The sequence below is a fragment of the Babylonia areolata genome, chromosome 15 (assembly GCF_041734735.1).
Source record: "Babylonia areolata isolate BAREFJ2019XMU chromosome 15, ASM4173473v1, whole genome shotgun sequence".
NCBI lineage: Eukaryota > Metazoa > Mollusca > Gastropoda > Neogastropoda > Buccinidae > Babylonia > Babylonia areolata.
Window position 1 is genome coordinate 19,581,896 of NC_134890.1, and position 13,548 is coordinate 19,595,443.

The window sequence follows — 13,548 nt, forward strand, 5'->3', positions numbered from 1 at the left end:
AGACTTTCTGTTGTTTGGTTCTTAGAGATCAGCAGTGACTTGATGACAGTCGTGAGGAAGCTGTTTGAACTGTGAATGGGGGAGGGGGTGGGGGGGGGGATACGCCTGTGCTGTGTTTGTGGTGAGAACCCCCAGGACTGGATAGAAAAAAAGAGCTGTTGATGAAAACCAACATTGCGTAGTGCAGGGTTCAGCTGTAGGAATTGCAGTAACACTGGATCTAACCAGCACTGTTGAGTGTTGTGATGTAACAAGCAGCATGGCAGTGTGTCGCCCACACCTGATCAGAACAACAAGTGTTGTTTGGCTGGAAACAACCACCTGCAGGATCAGAGAGTGGTACCGACAAATCAAACCAGCTGTGCTCCGTACTGTGAGGATTTCATGGATGTGTGTGTGTGAATGGTCTTTGTCCTTTCTTGTCCCACTGGGTGAGCTGCCGTGGGACATTTCTCCCGTTCTCTCCATTGCTCAGGTTGTGTGGAAACTTCACTTTTCAATCTTTGTGTGTTCTGTGCCTGAGAATTCCCACATGGCTTGGCTGGCTGTGTGTATATCGTCAGCTTCTCCGCGTGTGTTGTTGTTGTTAGCGTGTGAACGTCGGCCGCATGCAGTGCTGGCGTTGAAGTGTTGCCGTGTGCACCCTGTCCTCACCTTGATCAGAGGACAAGGTGAAAATCTCGTCAGCGGCTTGTAATTATATCGTCAGTTGTTGTCCATGCAGCTCTGTTATTTGTCTTGTCTGCCTGTCCATCTGTTTTCTGTGTCGGCTTAGTGTTTGTGGTAATGTGTTCCTTGCAAACCAGGTGAAGCGTCATTCTTGTCCCACGTTGAACTGACCTGCCGGTGCTGTATTGGGGTTCCAGAACTGTGCATCAGTCAGGAGCGAACATTGCGTCACTGACTGAACACCACCACCAGTCTGGAAACGGTGGCAGTGAAGGGGAAATGAAAATGTTATTTTTGCTCATTGACATGAAATGGCAGTAGTGTTTGCCTTTGTTCATGGACGTTTTGTAAGGAGAAAAAAATGGCTGAAAACTGACAAAGGAGCCCTCAATAAGTGTGGCTTTTTGTTGTGGCAACTGCTTAGTGTATCGGACGAGGATCACTGGAGATCTTTTTTTTTGTGTGACATTGTTTGATGAGCCACAGACCTGTTCAGTGGACTGGACAGCGTTCGGTCATTAAGTTCCAAGACAAAAGATAGTGTTAAGATAAACTCTCCACTGGTACTGGCACAGATTTCATTTGAATGTGGCCTTGAGCTTGATCTGACATCTTTTGTGAACTCCAGAACAAACCTGAACACTTGTGCATATGTAAAACAAACAAACAAACAAAAAAAACCCACCCCAAAACCCCAAACAAATCCAAATCGGCAAGATGTGTGTGTTCGTGCAAAAATTGCCAAAGTCAGCGTGGTGTCAGCACCGATGAAAGCACTACCTGCAAACTATGTGTTGCTGTTGTGGCATATATATAAATATATATACATACTGAGAGCTCAATAACTGGCTTTGTGTTGTTGATCAATAGTTAACCAACACGTCAAATGGTGTCGCAGTCTCAGAGACGTTCTCTTTTCAGTCCATGTCTTTTTATTGCCTCAAGTGCACAGTGCTTATCATCATCAGTGCTGTATCATCATGTCATCGTCTTTGTGTGCATCTGATGTCTCATGAAGGACAGTCTCTGAGGATGAACTTCTATTTCTTGTTACGATATCACTGGTTGATAAACTTGAGTGTACAGCTGTGTGTTCTCTGTCCAATACCTTTCGTACTCAGCAGTCTGCCAAAGAAAGTTCAGTTCCATTGAATGACCGCCTTTCAGCGCTGCTGTCAAAGGGGTTGTAGGTCTGACCAGAACCATTCGGAGCCTTAAGCACCACTCACACATCATACATGTAGACTGCTAGATGCCGTTTGTCCTTGTTCGCACTCATGATCATATCAGTCAGGGTTAAGGTCAGAACTATTCTTACACATGTTAGCAACCAGCAAGTTTGTTTGCAGTGCATTTTTCTATGTAGTTTAACTTGGACTGGCATTCAAGACTGGCATCACATCAAGGAAAATAAGTGTACTGGTTGTTGACACTGCTTTGGAAAGAAGGTGATGGGATGCATGCTTTATGTCAACATTGTACCAAACACAAGGCCAATTTGGGAGTCGTAAGATATAAACAAGAGATTATTTTAATCAGTGAAAGCTGTTAAAAGCATCAAAACCTTATTTAAAAAAAAAAATTCCCACTAGCCATGATGAGAATGGTAAGCAGGATGATGTCTGTTGCTGACTACAGTAACCCATGGCTTCTTTCGTCTCACTTTGATTTTATGTCAAGGCCTGACCACCGCCTTGCCTTTATGCATTGGTCGGGCATCTGCTGCTTTTATTTTATTTTATTTTATTTCTTATTTTAGCAGATGTATTGTGGCGTATACGGATCAGTCCGCACGCTTTTCACCTCCTTGAAACCAAAACTGAAACTGATGTCCGTATGTTTTGTGTAGCATATTCAGAATATAAAGGCTATGCCAGTCTTGAATAAAAGCTAATTTTGTGTTTGCACATTTCTTCTGTCGTTGCTGCTGTGTGCACATGTCAAATGATTGGTATATAAGGCAAGACTTCCTTTTTGAGGAAGTGTCTGGGTTTGTCCCAATGTACCGCTTATTTACCTGTGTGCTTGCTGAACCAGCAGCATAAGCAGCATTGACTTAAAGTTGTGTGCCTTGTCACCCTTTAGTGTTGTTTAACCCTTTACTCTCCCAGCCTCGTTGTTCTTACATTTTGATGCCAGAGAACCCCCCGCCCCAAAGCAGGACATGCTTTTAAGGCAGTCCTATGTGGATGGTGAGTGCCTGGCCACATGGTCACAGGTGTATATAGGTGTTCAGTGTGGGATGTGCAGGCACTGGCCCGTGACCAGTCTGGTGATGCGTGTGGGGGTGACCTCAGCTGGAGTGATGAGCCATCTGCTGTGTCTGTTAGCTGAACATCTACCGATCCACATTGCCCATGACTGTGTGACCCGTTGTAAAAATGTGAATGTTCACATTCAGGATGCATAAGTTACATTTTTCCATGTCTGGCTGTATTGTCCAGATAATCACACGATAGTTTCAAAGAAAAGAGAAATGTTCAGAAAATATTAGGCAGGGTTGTCAAGGTAATAAAACCTGGACTTTCAGGGACAGGGAGAGGGGGGAATACAGCAACAACAACACAACAACAACAAAAAGCAGCTCAAAAGCAACCCCCCAAAAAAGAAAAAAAACCTATTTCAGAGTGGGTGTTCATTGGCAGAATGATTGAAATGAGGTAAACAGGAAAAAATAACGTGTCTTGGGATCAGGCTAAGGAGCATCACAAATTACTTTAAGAAAAAAAACAAAGTAAGTTTGCTGTTAGAAATAAAGATCACAAACCAAAACAAATGTTTAATTTTCCTGCAAAATTATCTTTCTGGAAGAAAGAATTTGATGCTGCTAGTTCTTTGTGCATTCGTGTTGATCAGGAACAGGAACAGTCTGTGTGCTGTAGATTACTGGTAGTGATTTCTCAGCAAGCAGTCCTTTTAAACAAGGAATAGTGAAAACTAGCTGATGGAAATATGATAATCTGATTTAGAATTTTTCTTTTCTTTTAATAACTTCTTTCTTTTCTTTCCTGAAAGCTCTGTGTATGGGAGAATGCGCAGAGATGTTAAGTGACCAGTGAATCGGTCCTGTGACAATTAAGGGGCAGTGGTGTGATGATCATGAGTTTGAGGACTATCAAATGAATATTTTCACTTCGGGCAGCTCCCATGATGTCATCATCGTCTGTTTCTTTTTTCTTTTTTTTTTCTTTTTTTTCCTAAGTCCTGTTGTGAGCGTGGAGTCAGCAGAGTTTCAGCATGATTTTGTCTTCTGTCTTTTGTTTTAAGGGAATGACTGCGGTGTGTTTGGATTAAGAATTGTTGAATGGTGATTTTCTTTCACACACTTCGGTATAATGCAATGCACCACCAACAGATATTAAGCTTTGTATGCACACGTACCCATACATAGATCACAGTTTTCATCTGCATTTTTAAATGTTCTCCACATGAGACGAGGACATTCAGTAAACCTTTCATTTTTGTGGAGAACAGAAATGATTTTGTGTCAAACAAATCTGCATGGAATGAAATAAAATGGTTAGTGGTACAGGCAGACTTACAAAGAGTCATTTTGAAACTATTCTCATAAATTTTCCAATATCCAACGTTTCAAAATACATGTTCTCATGACAGGACTAATGTGATGTATGTGTTTGCTTGAGGAAGCAGAATGGAGCAAGACAAATATTCATTTTAAAACTTATTTCAAAACTAGCTTCTCATTAGTTTTCCAGTGATCTGACATTTTAGAATGTGCGTTCTCATGATAAGGGTCTTGTGATATGTATGTGCACACACAGAGACTTGTTGAGGTTTGTTTAAAAAAACCACAAAAAAACCTATTAGTTTTCCAGTGTGGTGTTTCAGAATTTGTGTTCTCATGTGATGAGTTATATACGATATGTGTTGTTTGTGTTTTTAAAGCAGAATGTCTGCAGAGTAAGAGAGAAGGCCATGTGATGTTGTTGCTCTGCTGAGCCTTGCTCAGGGACTCGAAATGGCCAAAGGTGAATGTGCTTCTTTTTCTTTTCTCTTGTTGATGGATATATCTATCTATATTATATATATTCAAATATTGGCGTGTTCCTGCCAAGGACGTTGGTTGCTTTCTATTGCATTACTTTGTGTGAATCAGCTGTTTGTACACTGGGTCTCTTAAACCTAAATGATATTCTTTTTTTTTTTCTTCTTTTACCCTTTTTTTTTCACTCACACACATACATACACACATACACACAGACACCTATATATATATATATATATATATATGTATATAATACACACACACATATATATATCCTTCCGCATTTTGCTTCATATGTGTGTGATTTTGGGGGGGTGGAGAAAATGTGATAACCTTTTTTTCGTTGTTGATTTTTAGAAAATTTAATTCTCTTTTTTTTTTTTTTTTCAAATAAATGTGATTGCTATAATTTGTTATGCTGTGTGCACTGATGTACATCCATCCCCTGGTGGGAAATAATACACTTTGACCTATGTGCAGTTTGCAGGTGGAGGAAGGGAGGTGGGGGTCAGGGGCAGGGAGGGGGGTATGGGGGGGAGAGAACTGAGAACAAAATGCTTTGGATTGTCGGCTGACGGATTAACGTAGGAAGGGAAGGGAGGGAGGAGGGTATAAGTGATTGAAAGCAGAGGGGTGGTGGCCGGCTGTATCTAGAGTGTGAGGTTGATCCCAGTGATTTTTTTTTTATTTTTTTTTTTTTATAAATATTTTTATTCTTTGTTTTTTCGTTAGCACCAGTTGTTTGTTTGAAGGTTCATCAGTGATAGTTTTATGACAGGGATTTTTGCAGTTTTGCTACAAGTGGCTGATACTAAATTTGCTACTTAATGAATTAAGAAAAAAACCCTATATTGTTATAAGCAGATCAGTATGATATATATATATATATATATATATATATATACTGTTTTTTCTTCTTCTTTTCTGTGTTGGAAAAATGGAGCAAAATTTATTGTGCATCTGAAATTTTCTATACCTTTCCATCATTTTAAAGATTTTTTTAGCGGATCAGTATGAGGTATATATATTTTTTTTTTTTTTTTTTTTTTTTTTTTCTTTCTTTCTTTTTTTTCTTCTTTTTGTTCTGTGTCGGAAAATGGAACAAAATTTATTGTTCATGTGAAATTTTCTTTACCTTTCCATAACTTTAAAGATTTTTTTGGTTTGTTTAGTTCCAGAATTTGAATTTGATGATTGTGAATACTTTAGAATTTTGTCAGTTTTTATGAAAATATAAAATAAACAAATAAAACAGGTAAGAGAACTGAGAAGCCAAACGAAAAAGAGAGAGAGAAAAAAAAAAGAAACTAACAGCTCAATATTTTCCTGTGTGGTTTATCAGAAAAAGTAAGTTTTATAGACCTGCCTTTCACTAAAAAAAAGAAAAAAAAGAAAGAAAGAAAAAAAAGAAAAAAGAAAATCAGCTGGCCACTTTCTTTTAGATGAATTGTTACAAGTCTGCTGTTATATATATATATCTTTTTATATCTCTCCAGTCAGCTGTTTTGTTTAAATGAATTGTCAGCTTTGTTTACAATATATTATTACAAGTCTGCTGTTTATATATATATATATATATATATATATATATATATATATAATGTCCAGTTGGCTGTTTTGTTCAATCATATTCTTATCAGGATTGTCACTGTGTGTGTGAGTTGTCATTGTCAGTGTTTTGTGAATGTGTTAACTGGATGTGTATGTATAATACATGTTACATTTTTCCTGTCTACACTTCTACTCGTACATGTGCATGTGCAACACCAAAACTGCCAACAGACTACCACAGCAGAGTCCGATGCTCAATTTTCAATCCATCAAGTGTTACTTCCCTAATTTTTTTCTCTCTCACTGGCCATTTTTCGGTGTAGTCATGTACATGGGTTGTCAGTGTGAGTGCGTGAGATGATACAACATTTCGGGGGAAAATTTTTTTTTTTTAAGTGTTAAACCAACCTCATAGGTGAATGGTTTCTTCATTCATTCTTTACATATATGTGTTTGTGTATATATATATGTATGTGGTGTTGGGTAGTGTTTGCCTTGCTGCAGTTTGTTCCTTTTGTTGCATCTTTTTCTTTTCTTTATGAATAACTGGCTTGTTGTATTATGCTTTCCCCCCCCCCCCACCCCTCCACCAACCCTGTCAGTCAGATTTTTTTTTTTTTTTCTGTGGTGATTGCCTGCCTCTCTTTCTTCTTAAGTACCCACACCACCTTCCTCCACTTTCTTTTTTTCAGTGAGTAAACTAAGGTTGAAATACATGAACGAATGTGTGTGCAAAACATGGCATTTTGACCATGCCAGAAAAACACTGAACAAACCTGAGCTTCAGGTACAGGGGCACACCACAGATCATAAAGACACTGGACCTTTAAACTGCACTCAGACATTCTATGTACCATATTTTACGGACTACAAAGTATTTCTTATTATAAGGCATGCCCCCCACATCTTTTTTAAAATATTATTTTGGCAATAGTTAAGGCACAGCACATTATAAGGTATGTGAAAAATGATAAACTAAAGCAAAAACGTTCAAACAATCAAAACACTTCGTTTCTGGAGACAAGATCAAGAGAGATTAGACTGACATCATCCATGATTGGGCGATCGGCATGCACACAAACTTGACACACACTGACACTCACATGATATTCTCATCTGCTGAAAGCCATGAAAAATCTGATTCTTCACAATCACTGATGAGAAACTCAACTCTAGCAGCAATGGGTCAATGGTTGTGTCCACCATGTTTTCATTTTCGGCAGTGGTTGATGACGAGGCTCTGACATCATAACTAGAAATTTATCTCAATGTGCGTCATCTGCTGGCTTGTCAGCTGTGTTGATCTTGGTCTTCTTGATTCGGTTCTTGATCATTTTCAGGGAAACTTGTTGCCAGGGTGATAAAACCCATTGACATGACTTCACACATTGGTTTAGTGAAGTCTTCCAGTTTTTGTGAAAGAATGGTCCCCTCCAGACATCCACTGCACCCACACAGGCCAAAGGTGTGACGACTCCAGACATCCACTGCACCCACACAGGCCAAAGGTGTGACGACTCCAGACATCCACTGCACCCACACAGGCCAAAGGTGTGACGACTCAAAGCATCAGTTGACAGGTGCACCATGGGTTGGAGAAATTTTGTTGTTCCACCTGGGATGATCGCCTGAATGAAGGTGAAACTTATGTCAGCTTCTTTGACTGGATCTGTGAAGTGCTGCTGTGTTCGAGCATCAACCTCTGTATGATACCAGTCCAATTCATGGCTTCATTCATTCGGAGAGATTTTAAAAGCACATTCAGTGCACCATATTATGAGGAGCATGAGTAGAAGTTGGCAAATTAATTTCGTCTTATACTTATAGTCCGTAAAATAAGGTAATATTTGAACCAGTTTGTTCCTTTAAGATTTCATGAAACCTCTTGCAAACAGAAGGTTGGAGAAAAAAATGATGACAACAACAACAAAACAACATTAACTCACTCAGTACGGCCAGCCCTCTCTTCTCCTCTGCACAGACCCCTCGGATGTCCAGTGGGTGTCTGAATGACCCAACTTTTAGCTTCCGTCGTCAGAATTGTGGGTTTTTTTGTCAACATTCACCTCTTCAGTATAAGAGCCTTCCGCTTGCAATATTTTGATGGTGGTAATTGGGCTGAAACGCTGTTAACGTCGTCTCTTTCGTCGTTCGTATGGAGAGAGTTAATGCATTCATCAGACCACAGCGATAACAATTACAGTATTTATCAGACCACTGTGGTGGCTTGACGCTATATATGTGGACAACAAATCAGAAGACACGTGTACAGTGTCAGAATACTGCCTGCTGGTTTCTGGACTTGCATGCTTCAGATGGTGACACGTCATTACAGTCAGTGCTCACGGACCTTGTGATGAACAGTTTGTCACAATGCGTCAGTGTTGGAGATCCAAACCAGGAGAAGATCACTCAAATTCTTCAAAATGCTTCCTCTCTTTTGTTGTTGTTGGTTTTTTTTTGTTTTTTTTTCCAAGGCCTGACTAAGCGCGTTGGGTTACGCTGCTGGTCAGGCATCTGCTTGGCAGATGTGGTGTAGCGTATATGGTTTTATCCGAACGCAGTGACGCCTCCTTGAGCTACTGAAACTGAAACTGAAACTGTTGTTAACCACCACCATCTTTCTCTCCCCATTCCGCAGTACATGTTTTACCATATGTTCAGGGGAACTTTTGATTCAGACAAGTTTATCCACTTAACACTTTTTCCACTTTTGAGTGGTATGACAGACAGCTTATTGAGTGCTCTGATCTGTTTCTGGACTCGATACATGCCATGGCAATTTCATCAGTGTTTTGGCTGATCGTTTATCATCAACAATAGTTGAGTAAAAGTGTGTATCCTTGCTTGCTTCTGCCCCCACCTGCTCCCCACCTCCCCCCCCCTCCCCCCCACACACCCTCTTTTCCCCCACATTCTTCACTATCAAACAGTACACCAATGCTGGACGTTGGAAATTTGAACCATTGGTAGATTCTTGTTGTCTCTGAAGTGGACAAAAAACAAACAGAACAAAAAAGAAGAAAAAAAAGCACAGATTATAACCAGCTGCTGTTCTGTTGAGGCATACTTTATAGTCTGTGTTGTTGGCACAATGTGCTCTGTGTAATGAGTAATTAATGCACAGTGAGCAGTGTTGAATGATGCTCCGTTTCTTCTCCACCCCCACCCCGCCCCTTCTCCACCATTTCCTGGATGTGAAAGATCATGAGATTTCTTACTTTTTTTTTTTTTTTTTTTTTTGTCACAGGAAATGGGAGAAGAGTTTGGTCTCGTTTCATAGAAAAAAAAACACCCCCTACCCCGAGCGTGATTTACAAGTAAGGGTGTCATTCACACTGAGTAACTTCAGAATGGATACAGTGTTGCCACAAAGTGGTGTGTACATAAATCTTCTTCTGGCCTTCTTTTAAACCCTGCCCCACACCCCCACACCCCCTCCACACACCCCCTTACCCCAACCCCTTTCTTCTGATCCCCAGTTTCAGAGGCTGTCATAATTTTCACAAAAAGATCTCTCCTTCTCACTCTTTCTTTTGAAGCATTGCACAAAGAAGGTTGAATTAACATTTCCATGTGTTTGTATGAATATATATATATGGTTTTAAACTGATATAAATATATAGATACATATGTATTGTTTGGTTGTGTGTTTCTTCTTCTTTGATTTCTTTATGTTTTAAAACTGTACAGATAAGTACATGTGGCAGTGTGACTGTTTTCCCTCTCTCATCCTTCGTGTTTTTCTCTCAGTTTTGCAGGGTTTTTTTCTTCTGATTTTAGTGTCATAGCAATTTTGCATCTGTTGTGTATAATTTGTGTGTCTTTTTCCCCCTATACAAAACATTTCTCTCAGATTTGCAGTTTTGTTGTTTTTTGTTTGTTTTCTTTAGTGTCATTGTAATTTTGCATCTTTTGTGTATAATGTGCATGTCTTTTTTCCCCCTACACAAAACCTATTTATTTTCATTTTGTCACCTGAAAGAAATTAACAAGGGAAATCCATGTGTTTTAGCATCTGATGTATTGATGGTCACCTCATCTGTTATCCTGGGCATTACGCTTAAATCATGAGTTGATTGTTGTGTTATGTTTTTATTTATTTATTTTAATCAAATAACAGATTTCAGAAGTGTGGGCAGATCTGCCTCAGAAGGATGTTCTGATTGTCCAGTTTCTGAGGGTGTTCAGTTTCTGAGGTCAGAGAGTTCCAGTTTCTTTTGTTAGAGGGTGTCCAGTTACTGAGGTCAGAGGGTGTTCACTTTCCAAGGGCCAGGCAAAGAGGACCTGACAATGTGTGGTCCTTTGCCTCCTTTGACCTGCAGAGATTTAGCTTTGATGATGTTGTGTGGTGACAAAGAAATTCCAACAAGCCCAGTTTTGATGAAAATACATTTTCTTCGTTATGTCCAGGTGGACTTGAGCAAAGCATGATACTGAAGAAAAAATGGACAACCCCCCCCCCACCCCCCACCCCAGACTTGTCTGTGTTTTTAATGTTGGAAACCACAGCCGTGATAAAGAAAATGGACAAAGACCCAGAAACTTGTCTATGTTTTTAATGTTGGAAGCCACAGCCATGTTAGAGAAAATGGACACCCCACCCCTCCCCCCCAAAAACAATAACAACAACAACAACCTCACCTATGTTTTCTGTATTGCAAGCCACAACCAATACTTTTTAAAAACTGCTGTCTTTGATTTGGGGGGGGGGGGGGGGGGGGGGGGGGGGGGGGGAGTGAAGGGGAAGGACAATAATGTACAGGTGGACAATATCAGAATATATTTTAAAGACAACGTACCAAAGGAAATCCTGAGAGGACATTTCCTTACCTTCTCTTCCTCCATGGCCAGAGAAAACATGGGATTGTTCTCTGTTAAGTGTATTTGTTTTCAGTTTTTGTTGTTCTTTTTTTTTGCTCAAGGCCTGACTAAACGTAAGCTGCTAACTGTTCAAATAATTTTGAGCATTTTCATTGCTCTTCTCTTGATTTTATGCTTGAATTATTCAGAAAAAAAAGGTATGTTGATGTCAGTGTTGATTTTTCTAAGAGCGACAGACACAGGTCATGGAGGTGTGTTGATGTCAGTGTTGATTTTTCTAAGAGCGACAGACACAGGTTATGGAGGTGTATTGATGTCAGTGTTGATTTTTCTAAGATCGACAGACACAGGTCATGGAGGTGTATTGATGTCAGTGTTGATAGACACAGGTCATGGAGGTGTATTGATGTCAGTGTTGATTTTTCTAAGAGCGACAGACACAGGTCATGGAGGTGTATTGATGTCAGTGTTGATTTTTCTAAGAGCGACAGACACAGGTCATGGAGGTGTATTGATGTCAGTGTTGATTTTTCTAAGAGCGACAGACACAGGTCATGGAGGTGTATTGATGTCAGTGTTGATTTTTCCAAGAGCGACAGGCACGAGTCGTTCCAATGTAGCCACCATTGTTTTGTTTGGACTTTCCTCCAGCATCCTGAAGGGCAGCCGCAATAGTCGAATGGTTAAAGCATTCAATTTTCAATCTAAGTTTCCCGGGTTCAAATCTTGGTAAACTGTGCCTGGCAGGTAAAGGGTGCAGATTTTTCCAATCTCCCAGCTCAACCTGTGTGCAGATTTGCTAGTGCCTGAACCCCCTTCATGTGTGTACGCACGCAGAAGATCAAATATGCATGTTAGATCCTGTAATCCATGTCAGTGTTTGGTGGGTTATGGAGTCCTGAAAATACCCAGCATGCATCAACCACAACATAATCATTGGCAAGTCGATGTTGGTTTTGTAATGGAAAGAAGACCTAGCTAGTAGTCAGGTTGTGGTGAATGTAGACATAAGTCATGGCCTAGAAGGTGGCACACACTGCTTTTGATCAACATGGGTTGTTTTGCTTTAAAAAAAAAAAGAAAAAAAAAGAAAAAAGAAAGAAAGAAAAAAAAAAGATTGGGTATAAACTATAATACTTACATTGCATTTTTGTGGTTTAGGATTGGCAGCTGTGTTCTTGTGGCCCGCATTTCCCACATTCTGCCGATCATTTCTCTTTCCTGTCTCTGCTTTACCAGACTATTTGACAGGGTATTCAGGTGCTGCTCTGTGTGTGTGTGTGTGTGTGTGTGTGTGTGTGTGTGCTTGTCAAGACATTGTTGTGAGCAGTCTTCTTTTTTTTCAGTTGAATGTGTTAAAAGTGTGGAACATGCTTTTCAGGTATCAGACGTTATAGAAAGAGAAAAAAAAGTTGGGATGATGAGTTGTGGGAGATTTCAAATGGAAATTGTAATAAGATGCCAAAATTTCATCCTGAACATATCTTATATCTTGGAGTTTTCAAAATGCATGCTTTGCTTTACTTATCTTGTTTTTCAAATCATATAAATCAGTAACCTGTTCATCCAGCCATCTTCCCAGACGCTGTCTCTGATTTGTAGTGTTCAGTGCCACCCCCCAGTTCTCATCTTTGCTTTTAGTTGTTCAAGTGGTTTCAGATTTGGTTTCAGCCTGGACTGTATTTTTTTTAGCATGAACAATAATGTTCCAAAAAGGATAATGACATTAGCTTGCATTTTTAGGTTTTAAAACCCGCCCATTCTTTTGCTCTCTGTCAGTTTTGAATCCAGCCGCCTTCCTCTCAGTCTCAGTTTTGAATCTCTCTCTCTCTCTGTCAGTTTTATATCACACTGTCTCTCTCTTACTGTCTCATATATATATATATATATATACATATATCCCACCCATATCCTTGTCCTACATTGATAGTCTCTCTTCTTTTTCTTTTTTTTTTTTTTTTAACTGCCTTTTGAATTTGTGTACTTGTTTGTTACACCTATAATTTTGTGACTTTCCATGTGTATGATATGCACCATATTGAAAGTGCATTGTCTTTTTTTCTTCTTCTTTTCCATTAATCAGCCTATTTAAGATTTGATGTGGAATAATTTTTGTTGTTGTTGAATGTATATAATAAGAAAAAAAAGAAGAAAAAAATCATTTAACCAGCCATTATTGCTTTTGTGGTTTAATTACTTCACATTTACTTTTTGGGTGTGTACATGTTGCTGTTGTTTTGTTTGATAAATTGCAGTGAAGGTTTCTTTGCTTTTGGACAATTTGTAAAAGAAAGTAGGAAATACTTGTGATAATCAGTTGCAAGTTGTTGTTCAGTTGCAAAACACAAAAGTTTTCATTGCGTTGGTCATATTTTAATACTTTTTATAGTTATCATTTTCCAGAAAGGTTGGTCACCTTTCATGCTCATTTGATTACGACTCTACTTTTTAAATGGGAATTTTCCATTTTGCTAAACTGTTGCATGAAGCTGTTATTT